This window comes from Hemicordylus capensis, chromosome 1 (assembly GCF_027244095.1).
Source record: "Hemicordylus capensis ecotype Gifberg chromosome 1, rHemCap1.1.pri, whole genome shotgun sequence".
Lineage (NCBI taxonomy): Eukaryota > Metazoa > Chordata > Lepidosauria > Squamata > Cordylidae > Hemicordylus > Hemicordylus capensis.
In genome coordinates, this window is record NC_069657.1 from 274,706,408 (window position 1) to 274,723,838 (window position 17,431).

Here is a 17,431-nt window from a genome sequence, read left to right on the forward strand (position 1 = left end):
CAGAAAGGCTGTTGGATCCTGTAGGATTCCAAAAAGTCTTGGAGATTTTTAATGTTGGTGCTGCCAGTGATTCTATCAATGCCCTGGTAAGCACCTGGAATAGGGAACTCACCAGGTAGTCATGATTGCTCCTAAGTGTCCCTTCTGACCTGCTTCAAAAATGGCCTTTGGTATATAGAGGAGTTGCGGGGCTGAAGTGGCTGGGTAGGCAATTGGAACGCAAGTGGAGGAGAACTTGGTTTGAATTTGAGAAGACATAGCTTAGGACCCATTTGAAGGCTTATGTGACAGCAATGAGCGCAACAACAAAAAGATTTCGGTCTCCATGTATTGCGTCTGCAGGTTTGCATTCATCAGAGCTATCTCGGGTTGTGAGGAGTTTAATTTCCGCTCCCTCTATCTTAAATCAGTACCCAGAAATGTTCTGCTTTGACGTTTTTAATGGGTTCTTTGAGGACATTTCCAACTTGGACTCTGCATTTCTTCAAAGTCTATGAAGGGGGTGTCCAGCAATCCTTCTTGCAGTGTTATATTGGATCTGTTTCAATCTGTGATTCCTGAGGATGTAGACAAGCTGCTTGGGACGATGCGGCCTACCACTTGTTCTCTGGATCCCTGCCAAGCTTAGCTGCTTCTAGCTAACAGGGAGATTGTAGTAGGTGGCCTAGTTAATATCGTAAATGCATCACTGAGGGAGGGGAGGGTTCCTCCCTTGTTTGGAGTAGGCAATGGTTAGACCGCTTCTTAAAAAGCCTTCCCTGGATCCCTTAGCGATGGATAGTTATAGGCCCATCTCCAATCTCCCTTGGTTGGACAAGGTAATTGAGAAGGTGGTGGCCGACCAGTTCCAGGCAGTTTTGGAGGAAACTGGTTATCTAGACCAATTTCAGACTGGCTTTATTGTTGGCTATGGGGTTGAGACTGCCTTGGTTGGCCTGGTGGATGACCTCTACCAGAGAATCGACATAGGGAGTGTGACTCTGTTGGTTCTTTTGGATCTCTCAGCGGTGTTTGATACCATCGACGATGGCATCCTTCTGGATTGCCTGGGGAAGCTGGGGAGAGGGGGCATTGCTTTGCAGTGGTTCTGCTCCTATCTCTCAGGTAGATTCCAGATGGTGGAGCTTGGTGATAGTTGCTCCTCAAAACAGGAGCTGTTATATGGAGTCCCTCCGGGCTCCATTCTTTCACCAATGCTTTTTAATATCTACATGAAATCACTGGGTGAGGTCATCAGGGGTTTTGGTGCTGGGTGTTATCAGTATGCTGATGACACCCAAATCTACTTCTCCTTCTCATCTGCATCATCAGGAAATAGCGTTCATTGCCTAAAAGCCTGCCTACAGACAGTAATGGGCTGGATGAGGGATAGCAAATTGAAACTGAATACAAGCAAGACGGAGGTGCTCATTGTAGGCACTCCGAATTGGAAGGGTGAGTTAAGTCTTCCTGTGCTGGATGGGGTTACACTGCCCTGGAAGGAAGAGGTATGCCGCTTGGGAGTACTTCTGGACCTAGGCCTCACCCTGGTATCTCAAGTGGAGGCTATGGGCAGGAGTGCTTTCTACCAGTTTCGACTGATTCGACAGCTGTGTCCATTCCTTGAAAATGATGGCCTCAAAACAGTGGTGCATCAGCTGGTAACATCCAGGCTTGACTATTGCAATGCACTTTACGTGGGGCTGCCTTTGTATGTAGTTTAAAATTTCAGTTAGTCCAAATGCAAAAGCCAGATTGGTCTCTGGGGTAATCCGGAAAAAGACCATATTATGCCTGTTTTAAAACAGTTGCACTGGCTGATGATATGTTTCCAGGCAAAATACAAAGTACTGGTTATCACCTTTAGAGCCCTGAACAGCTTAGGTCCAAATTACTTTAGAGAGCACCTTCTTCTGCATGGTCCCCACCGCACATTAAGGTATGTCTCCAGTTCCCAGTGGTACATCTGGTGGTGACTCAAAGATGGGTGTTCTCTGTCACTGCTCCTGGCCTGTGAAATGTACTCTCTGCAGAAATCCATAGTTCATTGTTGGCTTTCAGGAGAGCCCTTAAAACCTATCTGTTTGGCCTGGCCTTCTCGGGTTTTTAAGCTGTTTAAAATGTTCTAGTTGTTAATGGTTTTATGCTGTGTTTAAATTGTTCTGTAATGATTGTTTTTAAAGGGATTGATTTATGTGTTGTTGTTGTTGTTGTTGTTGTGCACCACCCAGAGCTGTTTGGACGGGGTGGTATATAAATGTAATAAATAAATAAATAAGTGAAAGTGTCCACAACATATATTATTAAAATATATGTACACTAATTGAGTAAAAGAGAACCACAGGTAACCAACTTTGTCTGCAGCTGTCATCTCCATCCAAGCACTATTTAACTGTTCAGATGTATATTTTGATGCATATGGGGATTGTAATGAAGTCATTGCACTCACTGAGTATAAAGCCCTAACTCAGAGCCCCTGGTGGCGCAGTGGTAAAACTGCCGCCCTGTAACCAGAAGGTTACAAGTTCGATCCTGACCAGGGGCTCAAGGTTGACTCAGCCTTCCATCCTTCCGAGGTCGGTAAAATGAGTACCCAGAATGTTGGGGGGCAATATGCTAAATCATTGTAAACTGCTTAGAGAGCTTCCGGCTATAGAGCGGTATATAAATGTAAGTGCTATTGCTATTGCTATTGCTATTCGATTTGCAACTCCCCACAGTTCGTGTTTAGCAAAAAGTTGCAATCAAAACCTTGGATGCCCTGCAGAGCAGAGACAGCGTTGCAGTGGTTAGCTTAGCCCAGCCTCCAGGAGTGACTTCTGAGTCCCAGGCGGGGAAGTCTAACTGAAGAGAAGGAAGCATCAGTCTGCCTGGTGGAACGTGGAGACTCAACATGCAATCTTTCTTCACTTCTGAATTAGGCCACTAGGATATGCTAATAAGAAAGCCATTTAGATTTCTTATTATATTTTGGTTTAATGTATGGTGATGTAATTTCTCCCTTCCCCCTTTGGTAAAATAAACCACCTTTTCATTTTGTAACTGCTGGTCTGTGTCTAGTGTGTCTGATCCTAAAATTCTGCATGCCCTAGCACATTGGTGTAAAAAGGGGCTAGCTCTGGGGCTAGCCATCCTATCCTGTCAGGAGGGCCATTACAGGGATGCATAAGTGTTATGTATGCCTAATTGCCTGCAACTACTCCTGAACTGGGGTCACGGCTTTTGGGGGGGGGGGGGCTTTTTTTTTCCTTTTAATTGTGACTTTATCCCAGATAAGACCTTAAAAGAGAAGCACACACACACCCCAAAAATATTATTTGCTCTCCTTTCTGAGATCCTAGTTTCAGATCCTAGTTTCAAATATTCAGTGTGACAAATATTGTTATAAGTGATGGCTTAGTGTTAAATGCTCAATGAGATATTTATTTACTTATTTATCAATCATATTTTTATACTGCCTGATATGTAAATCTCTAGGCGTTGTACAAATTTTAATATTAAAAATCATAAGTTAACACACAAAAACAATATAAAACAAATTATTACAATTATTAAAATTCTAATTAAAAACTTGCAAAAACAGGAAAGTCTTGAGGGTCTTCCTGAAAACAAACAGAAGGAGATGCTCTTATGTCAGCAGGGAGTATATTCCAAAGCCCTGGGGCAGCCACAAAGAAAGCCCAGTCCTGAGTCACCACCAGACGAGCTGGTGGAAACCGTAACCAGACTTCTCCCGAAGATCATAAAAGGTGGGAGCATTCATAACAAAGGAGACAAAGCCTGTACTCAAGCTGTTAAGGCCTTTATAGGTAATAACCAGCACTTTGTATTTCACCCAGAAACATATCGGCAACCAGTGTAGTGCTTTCAAAACTGGTGCTATATGGTCCCTTCATGTTATCTCAGAGACCAATCTTGCTGGCATATTCTGTACCAATTGTAGTTTCCGGACTACATACAAAGGCAGCCCCATAAAGAGCGCATCACGGTAGTCAAGTCTGGAGCTTACCAGCTTATGTACCACTGTTTTAAGGTCATTCGCCTCTAGAAATGGACGTAGCTGACGTATCAGCCAAAGCTGATAAAATGCTCCTGGCCACCACCTCAACCGAAGAAACCAGGGAGAGCTTTGGGTCCAGGAGCACTACCAAGCTACATACCTGATCTTTCAGGGGGAGTGTAACCGCATCCAGAACAGGCAAATCTAAACCATCCCTTGGGTCCCAACCCCCCACAGTCAGTACTTCCATCTTATTTGGATTCAACCTCCATTTGTTACCCCACATCCAGCCCATTACTTCCTGAAAGCAGGCATTTAGGGAAGATATGCCATTTCCTGAAGGGGTCGACATGAAGAAGTAAATCTCCATCAAACCAGCTATCCAGTTATCAAACCAGCATATTGATAACACCCAGGACCAAACCTCCCGATGATCTCTCTCAGCTGTTTCATGTAGATGTTTAAAAGCATTGGAGACAGTATGGAGCGTTGTGGAACTCCATACTTCAGTTCTCACTTTACAGAGCTGCAGTCTCCAAGGGACATCATGTGGAATCTACCAGAGAGGTAGGAGCTGAACCACTGTAAAACAGTGCCACCCAATACCACCTCCCTCAGGCGATCCAGAAGGATACCATGGTCAATGGTATCGAAAGCCGTAGAGAGATCCAAAAGATCTGGATTGTGATCCATTGTATCCATAAGAACTGGGTTTCTGCGCCTGCGCAGGGACCTCCCGGGCTGACTAGCTAGCTCCTCTTCGCGCCCCGCCCATCTGCACGTGCCTTGCAGCTTCCGTTGGAATCGACGGTTGGGGCGCCTCTCCTTCAGTTTTCTCTTGACTGCCAAAGCGCTTACACCTCTTGGCTGTTGCTCCTCAATTGTTATCAAAAATTTGACTTCGGACTGTTTGACTATTCTCTACTGAGCGGATTAATTGGTTTGACTTCAGAACGAACAACGGACTTGATTTTGGGACTCTGATTCTAACTACGAAGTTTGTACAGGACGGTTTTGACTCGGAACGGCGAACGGACTTGATTACGGACTCTGCTTTGTTTGTTCCTAAGATTGTTTACTGAATTTGACTCGGAACGGCATTTGGACAATGGAAGCTAAGAAGACATTCAAACGGTGTGAAAAGTGTCGAGCAAAGTTGCCTTCGACTGATTATCACGACGCCTGTTTGATGTGCCTAGGAGAGAATCATAACACGGCGGCGTGTAAGATATGCTGCTCGTTTTCAAAACAAACTAGACAAAATAGAGCTCTCAGGCTTCGAGCTGCGTTATACGAGGAGGCACTTCGACCGCCAACTCCTCATCCGTCGGCGTCGATGAGTTCCGGATCGACATCGGGAGCTTCGATGTCGAAGGAGTGCGGTGCATCAAGCTCCCTGGGATTGGGTTCCAGTGGGTCTGCTGATACGCAGTCTAAAACCGCTGTTGACACTCTGTTTAAGAAACCAAAGGAGGTTTCAAAAAAACGGAAGCATAAGGATAGAGATCGTCATGCTTCTGAGAGGGAAGGTCGCCATCGTGAGGAGTCTCGACATCGAACTCCCTCACCGACGGCAGCACAGATTTACGACGTGGACTCGGCTGAGTCCCCTACAGCCTCGACGTCGACACCTTCGGTATCGACAGTCAGGATGATTTCGGCTTCGACATCGACTTTAGTCTCGACATCGACACCAGCGTCGACATCGAGATTGGACCAAGGCAGTCTGGGACAGGCATCGACATTGGAATCGACATCGACATCGATATCGGCGTCGAGGCATTTGCAAGTCTCGGCATCGGAGCCTCCCATAACTGCCCAGGCGGTGTATGCCATTCCTCCGTCGGCGTCCACGGTGCTGGAGCAGATATTGAACGTGAGCACTGCTCCTTCGTCGGTGTTGACGGCTTCGACGTTGAGGAGGATTCCTCATCTTTTGTCACCGGCATTGACGCCGGCACAGTCCCCCTCGACGCCAAGGACTCCGAGTCTGGCTACACACGGGGACAGACTTAGAGAACTGCTGGAGTCGAGTTCGAGTACCCCCTCGGGTGCGACGTTTCGCGGCTTCCTGTCGACAGGCTTAGACGAGGGTCCTGGAGGTGGAGAGCTGGCTGATCTGCCTCATGTTGCCTCACTGACACCAGCAGTGGTCCAGGATCCGAGAACCGATGTCGGATGCTCTACGATGCTGCAGCCAACTCATTCCTGCGGTTTCCGCCATGGTGTGCCGGATGATTATGCAGAGTTCTTGCGTTGGAAAGCAGCACAGGTAGAAATGCAACCAGTGCAAGGGCTGCGGAATTTTGTGCAGGCTGGACAACTTGCTCAGCCGCTGCTGCAGTCAGAGCATGCAGACCATCAGGGGCCGTCTGTGAACTTGCCTATACAAACACCATTGGTGCAAGTTCAAACTTACCTTCCAGAGAATTCACAGTTACCTGTGGTCCAGACGAGGATGCCAGAAAAACCTGCTGGGAAAAGAAAGAGGAAAGCAACACCTCCTCCTTCTGAACCATCATCTTCACCCTCTGATGACAGTGAGGACGATGAGTCGGGACCGGCCTCTGACAGAGATGATATCAGTCGTAGGTCGGACCCCCCTTCGGATGTGCCACCAAAACTATCCACCTCGCCAACTGAGGAATTGAAAGCTTACCATATCCTCATAAGGGACATCGCTGAAGCCCTGGGCATGGATGTAAGCTCTCCGGATGCGGACGTTGCTGACCCGGTCTATAATATGATGAAGCGGTCTAAGACTTCACATCCTGTTGCCCTCACCATGATTCCTGGGATAGACAAGGCTGCGAAGGTGGCATGGGACTCAGTGGGGGTCGAGGCTCCGACTTCCAAGCGCATTGAGAATTTGTATAGGGTGACTGAAGGAGAGAACTCTTACCTGTTACGTCATCCTATACCGAACTCCTTGGTTGTCAGTTGCACTTCATCCACCAAGAGTGGACACCGTCATTCCACGCCTGCTGACAAAGAGGGGGGGGGGATGGACGTTATGGGTCGAAAGATCTATAGCACCTCCAGTTTAGCAATTCGTATTGCTAATTATGCGGCGTGTATGGCACGCTATAACCATTTACTTTGGGATGCGCTCTTACAGGATTCATCCTCTTTATCTCCGGAGGACTTCCAGTGGAGATTTAATGATGTGTACGAAAGAACAACGGCAATAACGCGCCAACAACTGAGCGCATTCAAACACTTGTCGGAGACGGAATCGAGAGCAATGGTGACGGCAGTGAGCTTGCGCAGGCATGAGTGGCTTCGCTCAGCAACCCTGCAGACAGACATGAAGGAGAAAGTCGAGTCCTTGCCATTTGACGGCAAAGGCTTATTCCATGAGGACACGGACACGTCAATGGAGACGTTGAAAAAATCTAAATTCACTGCCCGCACCTTTATGGTGCCTTCGAGCGGTTCCAGCTCAACTGCAAGGAGCCGCACTTATTATCAGAGAAAGAGTGATCGGTATCGGGACCGCAAAGAATACCGAAAGCAATTCAGACCTTACCAACGCGGTAAGCGCTTTAACCAAAAACAAAAAGGAAAAACAGCTCGTCAAGGCGACAAGGACGCTTCCAGCAAGAGCTTTTGACGGGACTGTTCGTCCACTGCATCAGTTTTGCAGCAGCCAATTAAGTCCAACGCTACAATCCAGGACCCACTACATCGGCCCTGTAGTTGCCAGGATCAACATCAAACTGGCAAGCCGTGCGCCAGCATGGCACAACATAACATCCGACCGGTGGGTACTAAGAATAGTGCAGACTGGATATGCGTTGGAGTTCGAGACAATGCCTCCCTTCTCTGGACTGGTCTATACGCCGGCCACAGAGGTGTTGCGGGAGGAGGTCAAGGTGCTGCTGGAGAAACAGGCGATCACGCGGGTGCAATGGGCGAACAGACTGACCGGCTACTATTCCCGGTATTTTCAGATACCAAAGAGAGACGGTGGAATAAGAGCCATAATGGACCTGAGGGGGCTCAACCTCTTCATTCGGACCAGGATTTTCAGAATGGTGACGCTGCAGGGAATTCTGCCTCTGCTGGTGAACGAACAGTGGGCAGTTACTCTGGATCTCAAGGACGCTTATTTTCATATCGGGATACAGGAGAGTCACCGCAAGTTCCTCCGGTTTACAGTAGGGGCACAGATCTATCAATATGTGGTGCTTCCATTTGGACTTTCTACTGCGCCCAGAGTGTTCACAAAGGTGATGGCGGTGGTTGTAGCCCACCTACGAACTCAGGGCTTGAGGCTGTATCCGTATTTAGACGATTGGCTCGTGGTGAGCCACGACAGGAGTTTACTTACCCGCCAAGTGCAGATGCTGCTAGCCTTATTGGAGTGCCTCGGCATCAATGTGAATTGGAAGAAGTCGAGACTCGAACCCATGACTCGAGTGAACTTCATCGGAGCGGTGCTGGACTTGGAATTGGCCAGGGCGTTCTTACCTGCGGAAAGAATTACCCAAATGCACGAACTCATACGTCACTTTCAGAGGACTCCACGGCAGCCAGCGGTTCAAATCCAGCGGATGTTGGGTTTGATGGCATCATGCACCGCAACGGTGTCACACACGCGCCTCTGCATGCGCACATTGCAGCATTGGTTTCTCCACAACTTCCGACCCAGTGTGGATGGCCAGAATATGCACTTGACATTACCACAACATGTCCTCGCCAGCCTGGGGTGGTGGCTAGACATGGGCAATTTGGGCAAAGGAGTCGAGTTTGTGTCCAAGGAGCCCACCTCCCAGATAACGACAGATGCCTCGATGGCGGGCTGGGGTGCGCATTGTGCCAGCGTATGCGTGCAGGGGACATGGACCCAGTTGCAGAGACTTCAGCATATAAATTACTTGGAGCTATTGGCTGTGTTCCAGGGCCTAAGGGCATTCGAACCTATGATAAGGGGACGAGCAGTACAGCTGGAGTTAGACAACACGACGGCGATTGCCTACCTCAACCATCAAGGGGGGACAGTGTCACTGTCTCTTTGCCTACTTGCGAGAAAAATATGGGACTGGTGTATTCAACATTCAATTCACCCGGTGGCAATACACATAAAGGGTGTAGACAACTGCTTGGCCGACAGGCTCAGCAGGGACATCAGTTTCAACCAAAGACACGAGTGGGAAATCAACCAGATGTATCTCGACAGAGTGTTCGAGATCTGGGGGGTCCCATCGATAGACTTATTTGCCACGGTTGCCAACAAAAAGTGTGTCAATTATTGTTCGCGTGCGGGCATAGGCCAAGGATCCCTGGGGGATGCTTTTCAACGGGCCTGGAAGACGGGACTGTTATATCTTTTTTCCCCGCTGCCGTTAATGGGCCGTGTGGTTGCGCAGATATTGCGGGACCAAACGAAATGCATACTTCTGGCTCCATGGTGGCCGCGCCAGCCGTGGTTTGCCACACTTCTGGGAATGTCTCATTCAGTGTTCCACAAGTTCCCCAAGGCTCCAAACCTGTTACAAAGAGAACACGGAAAGGTGTTACACCCTGATGTGCACTCTCTCAAGCTGACCGCTTGGAGAATCAACTATTAAACAACATCTTACTAAACAGTAGGCGTGCGTCGACAAGACGCAGTTATGCCTGCAAGTGGAACCGCTTCAAGAGTTATATGAGGGGGAAGAGTGTCACGCCATTGCGTGCGACCCCTCGGGATGTGCTACGTTACCTGACATCGCTCAAACTGAGTGGATTGGCGAATGTCTCCATTAAGCTGCATTTGGCTGCAATCTCGTCAAAGCACAGGGGATGGGATGGGTCCACGGTTTTCTCCCACCCGGAATGTAAACGTTTCCTGAAGGGTGTTAATAACCTTTACCCGCCTGTGCGCAGCCCAATGGAGCAATGGAGTCTGTCTTTAGTACTCTCTGCCCTAACGGAGGCACCTTTTGAGCCACTGGCGACTGTTCCACTGAAGTTTCTGACCTTGAAGGTGGCATTCTTGGTAGCCATTACATCGGCTAAGAGAGTGAGCGAGATGACGGCCCTGCGGATGGATAGACCCTACACTCAATTCTATCCACACAAGGTTGTGATGCGTCTCGATCCGAGATTCCTGCCGAAGGTGGTAACAGATTTCCACTTAAATCAAGACATAGTGCTACCAACTTTTTTCAGTAGTCCGGAGACGGACTTAGAGAAGGCCCTCCACACGTTGGACGTGCGTAAATCACTCCTATACTATTTGGAGAGAACTCATGACTTTAGGAAGGGTAAAAAGCTTTTTCTCTCCTTCCGGGGGCGTAGCAAGGGCCGTCCAATCTCTCGCCAGAGACTTGCTCACTGGCTAGTGGAACTGATTTTCCTCGCCTATAAAAGCCAGAAGATAACACCGCCAAAGACGGTTCGGGCTCACTCTACTAGGGCCTACGCAACGTCTGCGGCACATCTGTCAGGCATTAAAATGGCAGATGTCTGCCTGGCGGCGACATGGTCATCGCATCTACCATTCGTAAAGCATTATGCTCTGGATCTGCGGATGGCTAGGGAGGCGAATTTTGGAAGATCAGTGTTGAAACGTGTGTTGGCATAGCTGGGGGTCATCTGCACCCGCCTCCTTATGGGGTAGCTTGCTAAACACCCAGTTCTTATGGATACAATGGATCACAATCCAGATAAACAGGTTGCTTACCTGTAACTTATGATCTGGATGTGATCCGTTGTATTCATAAGTCCCTCCCAGCCGGCCCCGCTGCAGAATGCCTGGACTAGTGGATGCTGGTGTACGGATCGTCACTTATATGGCGGTCTGCAAGAAATCTGAAGGAGAGGCGCCCCAACCGTCGATTCCAACGGAAGCTGCAAGGCACGTGCAGACGGGCGGGGCGCGAAGAGGAGCTAGCTAGTCAGCCCGGGAGGTCCCTGCGCAGGCGCAGAAACCCAGTTCTTATGAATACAACGGATCACATCCAGATCATAAGTTACAGGTAAGCAACCTGTTTGATCAGCAGAGTCACACTCCATCTGTCGACAGCCAACTGGTGATCATCCATCAGGCTGACCAAGGCAGTCTCAACCGCATAGCCCACATGAAAGCCAGTGTGAAATGGGTCTAGATAATCGGCATCTTCCAAAACTGCCTGGAGCTGAGAGGCCACCACCATGCCCAACCATGGTGATGGTTTTTTATAGATATATAATCTGTTTCTCATTTTTTTAGTCTCTGGTAATTTATTTATTTTTTAACATATTTATATACCACCCAAAACCTGCATCTCTGGGGTGGTGTACAACAAAAACAATAAAAAAATAATCAAAATTAAAAATGATTAAAACATTAAAATAATTTCAAACCCAACATTAAAATCTATTAAAACTATAAATCTAATGTATGTTTTATGCTATATTTTGTCTACATATTTGTGTATTAAATATTTATAAGATCATTTTAAAAAGAAAATATTTGGAGAGCATTCACTGGAAAAAGGTGAAAAGAGCACTAGGCAAACTTCAAGAGTATGTCATTACTTCTCCCCAGATAATTCACTAGCCACACAAGGATGGCAGTTTGTTTGCTTTTGCTCTTGCAAGGTAATAGTGGAAGAGTATTTATGTGCCCATAATTACAGTCCCCACCACCTAGCAGAACATTTTTGGTTTATGGTCTGTCAGCATTTCCATTATACACTCCCATTTTTCAAAGGTCAATAACTTAGCCATTAAAAAGGCTGCATCAGCAGGAAATGTGATATACTGACTACCCGAGTTTCTTAATTTGTTTTTTTCCTCGTTCATGAAGGAGGAGAAACATTTTGCTCTCAGTAATTTATGACAAAGTTTTGTCATCTGCTATCTTCAAATTGGCCTGCTTCCTGAAATAAGATGTTGGAGGCTGGCTGTCATGTCAGCAGAGAGGCTTCTAAACAAGCAAGCAAGCAAACAGCCAAAATATAATAGTCAGCTTGTTGAATGAGCAGCCATTAATTACATAGGTTATGCATCCTTTGGTTGAAAGAGTTGAATTAAGCTTTAGTTTAAAAGCTCCAATTAAATTCAGAGCTAATAGTTAAGGAGTCATTACTTTTCTTTCAGAAGAGTGAATAGATTTTCTGCTTGTTAAAACTGTCTCCCCTGAAAATCGCAAAAGCTCGGAGCCGTTAAATACAAAACCCTCAAGTTAGTTGGGCCACATTTCAGCCACCTGTGGCATAAGTGAGATAACCCTGGCAGAAGCTTTAACAATGAAGCAAAACTAGCTGACATTCAGAGGAGCCTAACACAAGTAGTACCAATCCCCTTGTGCTGTCGGGGACTCACAGGAAACTCTATGCAGTCTTGCACTTTTGCACAAGAACACAATTACTTTGAGGAGCTTGCCTGAACTCTAGAAGCAGGCCTTTGACAAGAAACATGTTGCTTGACCATCAGCAAAATGTTTCCCGTGTAAGGCGTGCTTCCAGAGCGCAGATGAGCTCAAAGAATTTGTGCTCTTGACCTTCATCACCGTGAGCTCACAGCAGCGCCGGGGGATTAACACTGCCTGTGTGGGGCCACCCTGATCATCGGCCACTGAGATCAATTGCCCAGAATCATCAATACTGTTAATATACAAAAAATGGTTCAAATGAAATAGGTTTGTAGGCATAAATCGAAGGCTACAATTTTAAGCTCACTCACTTGGAAGTAAAATCCATTGAATGGCTGACATGCTGAATAATGAAGCGCGCACATTTGTAGGGTCAGTGAGGACACAGCTGGCGCCCTTGCACATCTCTATTGTTAACCGCCCAGAGACGAAAGTTGGGGGCAGTGTACAAATTTGATAGATAAATAAATACATACATAAAAATCTCCCCTGGTGCTCTAGCGCAAATGGGTGGCCAGCGTGGTGTAGTGGTTAGAGTGTTGGACTAGGACCAAGGAGACCCGAGTTCAAATCCCCATTCAGCCTTGATACTTCTGGGTGACTCTGGGCCAGTCACTTCTCTCGCAGCCCAACCTACTTCACAGGGTTGTTGTGAAGAGAAACCTAAGTATGTAGTACACTGCTTTGGGATCCTTGGAGGAAGAGTGGGATATCAAATGTAAAAAATAATTAATAAATAAAAATGCTGTTCCACAAGGGTAGTAATACTATTGTGCAGCATGCTTTCAAGTGCTGCCCATACTTTCTGTAAGAGCAGAGTCAGTGATGTGTTTCCACAGCATGGGTAATGGGGAATTCGGTCACTTATGGCTTCTGTGTCACTGCCGCAGTGTGACCTGGGAGTCCTAAAGATGCAAGCCCTGCTGAACAACGGGATTTTAAAGTAATCCAGTTCAGGATCCATGTGTAAGGGGACAAGCATGCAAATAGCAACCAGTGGGGTGGTTCACTAAGCAAAACCACCACCAGCCACTTCATGATGATCAAGGGAGAGGGGGAATTTTCCATCTTTACTTTCAGGCACAGGAAGGTGGAAGGAGAGAGAATCACTGTGCATGATTTCTGACTGGAGAGCTGTCCCTGCTTATGTCACCAACATCAACCTCTGCCAGAGTGACTCTTTTGTCAAAAACCATAATAGCTGCCAATTCAGGTTGCTAAACACTTTTCACTTATTGAACGAGGTAGTCTTAATTTCTTGCCTTCGTGCATGCTGTTGCTGGAATAAGGGTAGGGTGGGAAAGGAGTCGTTATTTCTTTGCAGTGTGCAATATTTGTGACACAAAGGTGTCAAAGAACAATGTACGGAAACATTTGACAGCTTTTGATATCTGTCCTTTAACAGATATCAAATTATTAACATTTGATATCTGTCCTTGTCTAAGGGAGGATATGGCAAGGAAAAAGAATTGGTACAGTAGAGAAGAAATTTCTGGAAATCTAATATAACCTGAGTTACTTGAATGAGGTACTTGTATGCATGTAGCTCTGGAGGAAAATCACTTTTATGACATAGTTTTTGAATTATCCGGTGTTAATTTGGTAACGAGTTTCATCTTATGTGGATTTGTGTGGGGAAATGCCAGCAACACATTTAAAAAGGGAGGGGGAGGGCACATTATACCAGGAAAAAGATTTTTTCCATTGGCTCTATCTCCCAGGCCCAGTGAAGGGAAAAATAGAATAAGTGTGGTCATAAAGCCAGATTATTGTTATAGCAGAAATAAAAGATCTTGATGAAAGGATCCACTAGAAGTCATAATTTCAATATCAATTAGGTTGACATACAATAAGTACCCGACTGTGCTAGCATTTTAATTAGTGAATTCCCTTTTAAAGTGATCAAAGGACCTGTAGAAGTAGTAATTTCAGATCTGGTCTAATCTTGACATGTTGTTTTGCCATATCTAATTATAATCAGCAATTATTTTTTCTAGTTGACAACCTCATTCTCATGTTCACCTAGTATCAGAGCAATACGCACTTCAGCCAGTACAATTCCCAGCAAGGCTCACTACATGTTGGCAAATTTCTAAAGCATATACACACTTTTGTTGGTTTTATATCACTTTACAGTTGCAGTCCTAAATGCATAAATCCTAAGTGCTTCAGGAAGTTCCTCTGAACTCAGAGGAACTTGCCTCTGAATAAACATGCTTGGGGATTTCCCTGCAGTTGACATAGGTTCCATCAGTCTTGGAAATGGTAGTTTGATGAGAGTTGAGATTTATTTGTTATAGATGCCGAGTTCCTACTTCCCAGGATTATCTGAGGATAAAAAAACACCTGATGGGTAATGTTCCAACATATCTCAAGCAGTGTTCCCTCTAACAGGGATTCCCAGATGTTGTCCACTACAACTCCCAGCATCCCCAGCTGCAATGGCCTTTGGCTGGATTATGGGAGTTGTAGTCTGCAACATCAGGGAATCCCTGTTAGAGGGAACACTGATCTCAAGGTCTGGCACCCTGCCACCCCTGCTCCTTTTTTGTCTCCTTGGAGCAGCAACACTCAAGGCATCCTCAAGGTGTGAGAGCTGAAATAGCCATGATTAGCAGCTACTCTGGCTAATGGACCACATGGAAGCAAGGCAGCTGGAGGAAACTCCCCGCTCCACAGGATGAGGCACAGCCAGGGGTGCTCTTACCCCTGGACTTCGGGGCCCAAGTCCAGGACCTCCACAGCCCCTGGGGGCCCCCAAATCCTCTTTAGTCTGTCCTGGGTGGTCAGGGCTGTCCTTAGGGCATGACAAGCAGGGCGACTGCCCTGGACCCCCCTCTTTTAACCCCCATTACAATTAACTAGAAGGGTGGCTTGTACTGTCTGATTGGCTCCGGGCCCTGCACCCCCACCAGGGGTCTCTAAGGACAGCCCTGCGGGTGGTGTGGTCGCCCGGCCAAACATGATGCTTAATTTGCAGGGAAGGTGGGGATCTCCAAAGGCCTTTAGGTCCAGGCTCCAAAGTTACCTAGGTGCACCTCTGGGCACAGCTGCTTGCTCTCTGAGTTCTTGCATTGTCTTTGTGCTGGCTCTGGCAGGTAGCAGTGAGTTTTGTCTTGGGCAGAAGTGCTTTTTTCCTTCTTTTTTGGTGGTGGTGGGTTCTAACTAGTACAAATTTTGTCCAGCTGGTGAACTTAGCCAGCATTTCTTCAGCCCTGTACATACACAATTCTAGTAGATTTGATGCAGTTTGCTGAAAGGGGCACAGGCTTATGATGGGATTGTGTGTTAGCCAGGTTTTCTTGTTTCTAATGATACTAATAAAATAATAATAATTAATGGCTGACATACTGCCCATCCACCTACCGATAGAAATGGATGGTGTGCACACTGCCTCTAGCTCTGAAAATGCATAGGCATGCCTGGCAACAGCGTAGAAGTCTCCATCCAGATGGTGTGCTTGTCACAGGCTCTAGGGCTTACAGCTGTGAGCTGCCACAGGCACACACATCTTTCACAGACTCGAGGACTGCCCTCTCCAGTGTGGACATATTTGTTATATATTTAGAAGAGTTGGTTAGTTGGTGCAAAATAGCCATACTTCCCCATGACTTCCAGATACCAAATTTTGCATATACAATCCTGCCACTGAAATTAGCTGGATGCATTACCTTTTACACCAGAATATGCTCGGTAAACGTTTGGGGGTTTGTTTGTTCTTGTTTTGTCTTCTTAAGAAGAAATTCTGAATATCATACTTCTCAATTACCTATAGATGCCAAAATTTGTATGAACAACCCTGCCCCTTAAATTAGCTGAAAGCACTACTTTTTACACTGGAATATCCTGGGGGAAAGGTTTATTTTTATTTTTTAGAAGAAATTTTGAAAATAATCATTTTCACTGTTAATGTTCTGAACAGATTTTTAATACTCAGTCATCAGGTCAATAATTCCAAAATGACATTGTGCCCAAGAGTTCAGAAACAACAGAACCCAGTACCCCATGGGTTAGCAACACATGGGGGTAGTTGGCACCCTCTGTTCACTAGATCACCACTCACTCTGGGCCACCCCAGCACCCCACAAGTGGCTCTAAGGTTTTTCTCCATAGGGAAGAATGGAGGTTTCAGCAGCCCCATAACTGCACTTGGGGGGTGCTGGGGTGGCCCAGAGCGAGGGTGCCAACCACCCCCATGGGTTGCGAACCCATGGGGTACTTGGTTTTGTTGTTTCTGAAGTGTTCTGAGTGTAGATTCTTTGGTAGCATATAAGATTTTCAATGACAAACCATGAATCCACTCTCATTGCTAACTTAGACAAACTTCAAAAATCATTTAAAAATCAGCCCTTTGCCAAATTCCTTTCAAATAATTCTATAGCTTCCTTGCCCACCTTGGGAACTACCACCCACCACACTCTGCTCTAGGACACCCCTTTCCCCCCGACGTGAAGCTATACATTTTCTGCAATCCTCATTATTCCCTATGAGGAATTCAAAAATAATTTTAAAATTCACTAATAATCGCAGAAGTGTCCGATTGCCTTGGGGTCTTGTGAGTGGTAGGCACCCCTGAGTGCCTACCATCCACCCCACCTTTGTGCCCCTAGGTGCTCCACAATAGGGGATAATGGGCTGGTTTGGGTCCCATTATACCCTATGAGAAAAATAATTAAAAATATTTCAAATATTCATAAAAAATCATAAGGGTGTTGGATTGCTTCGGGGTTTGGGTGGTTGTTGGCACCCATGGGTGCTCCACAATAGGGAATAATGGGCTGGTTCGAGTCCCATTATACCCTATGAGAGAAAAATAAAAATAAATTTCAAAAATTCATTAAAAAATCGTACGAATGTCCTATTGCTTTGGGGTTTGGGTGGGTGGTAGGTACCCATGGGTGCCAGCTACCACCCCAACCACTTTTGGAGGTTTTAACCAGTTCTAACTGGTTCAAATCAAACCACCCCCAGTTTGGTTTGAATTCAAACCTGCAGCTCGAACCTGATGGCTGGTTTGGTTCGAATTCGAACCATTGAACCACCCTGTTTCAAATTCGAACCGGTTTGAGTTCAAACTGGTTCGCACATCCTTATTTCCCACCCCTATC